Genomic DNA, 6487 nt, shown 5'->3' with positions numbered 1-6487 from the left:
CACATTAGCTGACGTTATTCACATTAACTGACTACATTAGCTGACATTATTCACATTAAATGACATTCACAGTTGACATTCACATTAGCTGATGTTATTCACATTAACTGACTACATTAGCTGACATTATTCACATGGACTGACATTCACAGCTTGCATTTTCACATGGGCTGACATTATTCACATTAATTGACATTATTCACATTAGCTGACATTCACATTAACTGACTAATTAGCTGACATTATTCACATTAACTTACTGTTTACATTAGCTGACATTATTCACATTAGCTGACATTATTCACATGGACTGACATTATTCACATTAGCTGACATTATTCACATGGACTGACATTATTCACATTAGCTGACATTCACAGCTTGCATTATTCACATGGACTGACATTATTCACATTAGCTGACATTCACAGCTTGCATTATTCACATGGACTGACATTGACATTAACTGACATTATTCACATTAGCTGACATTATTCACATTAAATGACATTCACAGCTGACATTATTCACATTAGCTGACATTATTCACATTAAATGACTTAATTTACATTAGCTGACATTATTCACATGGACTGACATTTTTCACATGAACCAACATTCTTCACATTGAGGAAACATTGACATTAGACTGACATTTTTCTCATGTTAGACTTGAGCCAGCATAAAGTCTACAGAGTGGGACCGGCTGCAGACAGATTAAACCTGTCAATCCCATCTCTCTTACTTCATTATTTGTTGCCAGTAGTTTCCCAATCCTTAATGTAATAGTGTCTTAATGTCTGTTTCTGTGGAGGAAGACTGAGCCCTCTCCTGTGGCCATTCTCCCTGCAGCCTCAGCATTAACGCTGATTGGAGCTGGAACAAAGAAATACTCTCAGATCATGTAGAAGTCATTTGGTACGGGACTGATGTTGCTATTTAAAACGCTGATGTTAGCAGGTCTTTGCCTGATGTAAGGGAGCTTTAAGTCATCACAGTTATGTACCACTGTGAACCTTGCACTAATGTAGGCGCAGTGTTGAGACCGATGTCCATAATTACATCCATGTTTGTCTTTTACAAATGAATATAAAGCTTGGTGAACCAGCTCAAACTTTGTGAGCTCTGTAAACAGATTATTGACCTCTTTGGGATATTTAACCCAAACAGCAGTTTCTTAAGCAGATGTCCCTGTGAGATATTTTTATAAGAGAAATTGTTGATTTTTAAGTGTTTTCTATGACTTGGCCAACCTGATTAATGTGGCAGAAAGAAGAGAGATGACTCATCTGTGTTCACAGAAATAAAATACAAACCAAGAAGATTTTAGAAGGCATCAGGGACCCTGGAGGGCATCAAATGAAAAGGTTTTTAGGTTTTCTGTCCCTGTTGTTTAACATTTTGATGAATTAAAGCATAGAATATGAAGGTGCATCTTCAGTGACTTTAATGTTTTTTTCTCTCACACCTCAATCGTGATTTTTAACACAAAACTGCCTGTTTTGTCCTGACATACGTTTTTCTACTCTTGACAAATTCCAAGTTAGGTTTTTGTATTTTATTTGTAGATCTGAAAACAAAATGTGAAGCAGTGTTTAATTTCCATGTTCTGCAGATGTTTCCTCATGCAGGTTGTGAAGGTTGATCCGAAGCTTACCGAGCTGAGCTGTCAGTCTGAAGGCACTTTTCTAAGGAGGAATCGCAACAAACTTCTTTTATTTTATGTAAAATCTTTCTTTATTACTTGAATCCGTTTTGCCATCAAGTGGCAGTGAAGCAACTTCTTGTTAGCCTCTTAAAAAATACACAATCATAGTTTCATTTCAAGAAGATTGTCGTTTGTCAGCCGAGGAAAGAAAACAAAGAGCTTTATCTTTCTTACTTTTTTCTGCTTTTAGCTAAAGTTGGGAGTCCTGCAGATGTTTTTGTTGGAGGAGCTGTTCTTAAGGCAGATCTAATCCCACTGGTTGAAACTGGAGGCCATGTTTAAAATATTCCACTGCAATAAAAATAAAAAAAAAAATAGCCATCTAAAAAAACAAGTTTAAAAATGCTAGATTATAGTCTGAATCTTTACAAATTAAGTGAAATAATCTGCCATTGCAGTCTTGGTAAAGTTTCAGTTTAACAAGATTATTAATCTAACTCTTGCAGATCAAAAATATTTGGATATACAATTGTAAGGCTTTGCTAAATGGACAGTTTTCAGTTCAGTAATTTATTGTTTTAAAAAAAAGAGATAACCTTGACAATTTTTGTCGTGTCTGCTTGCAAACATCCTGTGTTTTGTCCACATGAGAGCAGATTTTGTAAATTCTTAAAAGTTCTTACTGTGTCAGGCATGCGTCCACACAGAAACAGAGGTTTACGAGCTTGTGAGTGGTATTTTTGAAAATGGGTTTCAGAGTGATAAAATCTTGAAATGCCATACTTTTTACCCCGACAACCTGAACACAACCGTTGAAAACTCTGAAATCAGAGACCAGGGGTCTTCAGTTTTTGTTTCTGGAGGCACATGTGGGTCATTCAGCCTCAGATGGCTCCTTTTAGCTTTGAAAATGAAATAAAATTCAGTTTCTACACAGCAGACAGGTGTGGGTCAGATCTGATGTCTAGCTGACTGCTGGCATGGTAAGTGGTTTGCCAACAGGATATGGACCAGGTTAGGTTAGGGCACAAGTGGCCCAGTTGTGGTTTGGTTTATGTGGTGCTGGCCCAATGCATGGACCACCTCTGGCAAACCCTATCTAGACCACCAAAAGGCCGTTATTCTTTGCAGTACTTTGGCCAGACAAATGTTGCTGTGTGGGTTATGTTAAAACACATGTTGATAACCGGAACAAGTGTTTTTTGGTAATTTTCTCTTCCATGTTTTCCAAGTTAATGCATAGAATTTACGCACCAGAATGCTAATCACTTCAGGTTGGACTGCTACTCAAATCTTTCAGCATAAACCAGTATACCAGGGGTGCCCAAAGGTTTTCCCAGAGAGGGCCAAAATGAATATCCAAGGGCTGCGGGTCAAATGCAATAATATAATACATTTTTGACATGTTTGGGCAGCAAAGGCTTATGGAACATTTCATAAGTTGATAAAATCTGAGTATGTGTGGTCTTACAATGTGTTTAACTCTACATGTGTGCCAAACATAATGACAGGAGATTACAGCCTAACAACCAGGGCCACTATTGGTGGACCAAATCAAATGGCTTGGTGGGCCAATTTTGGCCCGCAGGCCCCACGTTGGGCACCTCTGCAGTAAATCAAATAAATAATAAAACAACACAACTTTGTCATAGATCCACCTCTAATTGAACCTTTGATTCTAAACACAGAGGTTGTAAAGGCTATTGAACAGTTGCATCCCTTTAATTAATGTAAAGCAAAAATCCACATTTATTACACAAAAAAATCTGAATAGTTTTTTTAAATTGCTTTATTGAACTGTCAAAAGTACAGTAGGCAACAACAAAAGAAAAAACACTACATCAAGGATACATTTAAAGAACGTGGGAAATGGGATTAGATTAAAAAGACTGACGTAAACATAAAGAGTTCAGCCTATGTTTTGTACATAATGAGAAAAACCTTTCCCTCCAGCCATCCCACTCTGGATCCTGGGTCTGAAAAGCATCCATCACGTCCACATTTTGGCTCCCAGTCAGCACCATCCTGCACGCTTCTACTCGTAGTTTAGGATGACACAGTAGAAGTTCCACAGTTGTCATTCCACAAAAAGTGTTGTCGCCATCCTCGTCCCGTTCTTGTCAACGTTCCTATCCAGCTTCATGTTCCTGCTCCACATCTTGTTTCTGGTGTAAGCTCATGGCAGCACAGTCCCAGTTCTACAGGCCGTGGTTACTACAGCGTTTTGGGTCACCTGTGTTTCTGTGTGGATGAAAACATTTGGAGAAACAGTGCCGTGTTAACGAGATCATCTTTAGAAACGTTATACAAAAAAAAAACTGTTTCAGGGAAATATAACCATCCTCTTGTGGACGACAAAGTTTTCTGCCTAATTTGATCTAATCTTTTTATTGAAAATCATAACTGGTACAACACTAATACAATCTTTGAAACATTTAAATAATAAACCCAGGATAAAACAGATACAGTAAAACTCTGATATCTGACTAAAACATTTGTTGGACTGCTAATTAACTTATTTTTATATAATCATACATCTCTTTTTCTGGACTTTAAAATATTTGACACATTCCTGTTTGAAATCCTGTGTGTTGGTTGTTGTTTTGGCTGTATTTAAAGTTTTTACAGCGGTGTTTAACAAAGAAAGTGTTGGGAAGTGTTGATGCTCTGGGTAAATACCAGTGACTGAGTCTCTCTGTCAGCCCAGCTGCTCTCTGCTCCAGGCTCTGCAGATCCTCAGCTGAATTACTTTTATTTTGTTTCAGCTCACATTTCATCCGTCATCATTTAAGTCAGATCAGTGAAACCTAAGTCCAGAATAAAATATATTTTAATTAAAAAAGAAGTTGGAGTTTTATTTTTTTTTCATTGTGACAAAATGTAATGCAGTGTCTGTGCAAAAAAAAAAAAAATAAAAAAAATGTAGAAAATCGAAAAATGATTTCAATGTAACCAAGATTCCATGGCCTTGAAGTGTAACCAGATATTTTCTGCCTTGTGCTGGTTATGACAAAAAAAAAAAAGGATTTGCTTTGACACAGGTCGTCTTTGGAGAAGCTGTCCTTAAACTCGAAAGCAACCACGTTATGGACTGCCTGCTCAAAGTCCTTAAGCAAAAGTATAAAACAAAACTAAATTCAGTCCCTGTCACTTTACAGTCATAAATTCACAAACATATCCACATTACTAGGTGAAAATATTTATTACAATTACAGTGACAAAAATGCACTTAATAAAACCATAAATAAATTGAATATACAGTATTTTGATGAAAAGTTAAAGCTCCCACCTCCTACACTGGACATTATTATAAAAGGCCCAGGGGTTACAAACAATTCAACAAAAATAATACCACAGAAGAAGAAATAAGGAGGGGCTTTTGATCTTAAAGTCACACGCTTACAAAAATCCAAGCGGATTCCATAGCGTTTACAGTCAGGTATAAGTACCATCTTATTAACAGAAGACATTTTGTGTAAATATAACAAAGTACAAATACAAACTGGTTACACTCGCCTACACCAGGGATACCAGGATCTCACCCTGAAGCCAGGACTGAGAGTCCAGTTGGCTCTACCTGTGGGGTTTGGATGGTCTAACCCAGAGGTTCTCAAACTGGGGTCCACGAGAGATATCTTGGGGATCCTCAAAAAATTTCGCTAAATTGTTAATTTGGTTTTTATTGTTAAAAATGCATGGAGATCAATGAACTAATAAAACAATCATAATAAACTTCATAAAATAAACATTCCCATGGCATTTATGGGTTGAAATGACAATGAATAATTTTTTAAAACAGCATGGGGTTTACGAGGGGCGGTCCTTGAAAAATTTTCCCCCCTTGTAAGGAGTCCCCAGACCCAAATGGCTTGAGAACCCTTGGTCTAACCAACAGAACACTGAAGCATCCTAATCCAGTGGGCCCAGCACCTGCAGGACGTTGGTGAGTTATGGATTTGACAATTTGAAGTCGAGGTCTTGATAGACCTCTGGCTGTGGAACTTAAGTGAAGGGACATGGATAGTAATTTTACTTGATAAGGAGCTTAAACTTGTCCATGAGGTTGGAAGATACCTTCTAAATATAAACTTAGCACAATAAGATAGATGTGTACATAAAGAGTTTAACCTGATGTGTAAATTAATGGTAGATTACGCTATTTCTTTGTTGTAACAATGCTGTTTGGTAATAAATCTTATACCGTTGGAAAGTCCGTCCATTTCCCGTTTTAAATGGTGCCACATTTGTAAGGAACATGCATTTGTGGGATGAGCAGTAGCTGAGTACGTGGGTTGCGCACATGAAAAAATTGCCAGATCTCAGTCAAGAAGTTTATTTTGCATTACTTATGATGTAGATTGACACTTGCTTTGAACTTCTGGTACACCCAAAATATATGGTACAACACAGGGGCATCACAAAATTTTGAAATATCATATTTACGTACAACATAAATAAATTTATGCTTATGATATTCATATTCTATAATCATTATTTTATCATCATGCTTTTTATAATATATTTGGATAGTGTACTACAGTTAACCCTACTAAGAATATTTAAATAAGTTTAATTATGTATTCTTCTTATACATGTAAAAAACAATATAACCCACTTTCTGTCAAAATGATGGATGACCCAAAGGTCAGGGGTCAAGCTGTGACCTCTAGGGTCAAGGTGTGACTTCTGGGGTCATGGGAAATCCCCCCTCTCACCCCCTCTCCCACCTTTATTAATAACAGGTGTGACCTCTGGGGTCATGAGAAACACTCTCTTATAATAGAAGCTATAGGACTAGAATGTATCTTTTGATTCTGTCCATTGAGAATGGTTTGAATG

This window comes from Austrofundulus limnaeus, unplaced genomic scaffold (genome assembly GCF_001266775.1).
Source record: "Austrofundulus limnaeus strain Quisiro unplaced genomic scaffold, Austrofundulus_limnaeus-1.0 Scaffold168, whole genome shotgun sequence".
Taxonomy (NCBI): domain Eukaryota; kingdom Metazoa; phylum Chordata; class Actinopteri; order Cyprinodontiformes; family Rivulidae; genus Austrofundulus; species Austrofundulus limnaeus.
The sequence above is the reverse complement of the archived record's forward strand: the minus strand, read 5'-3'. Positions refer to the sequence as shown.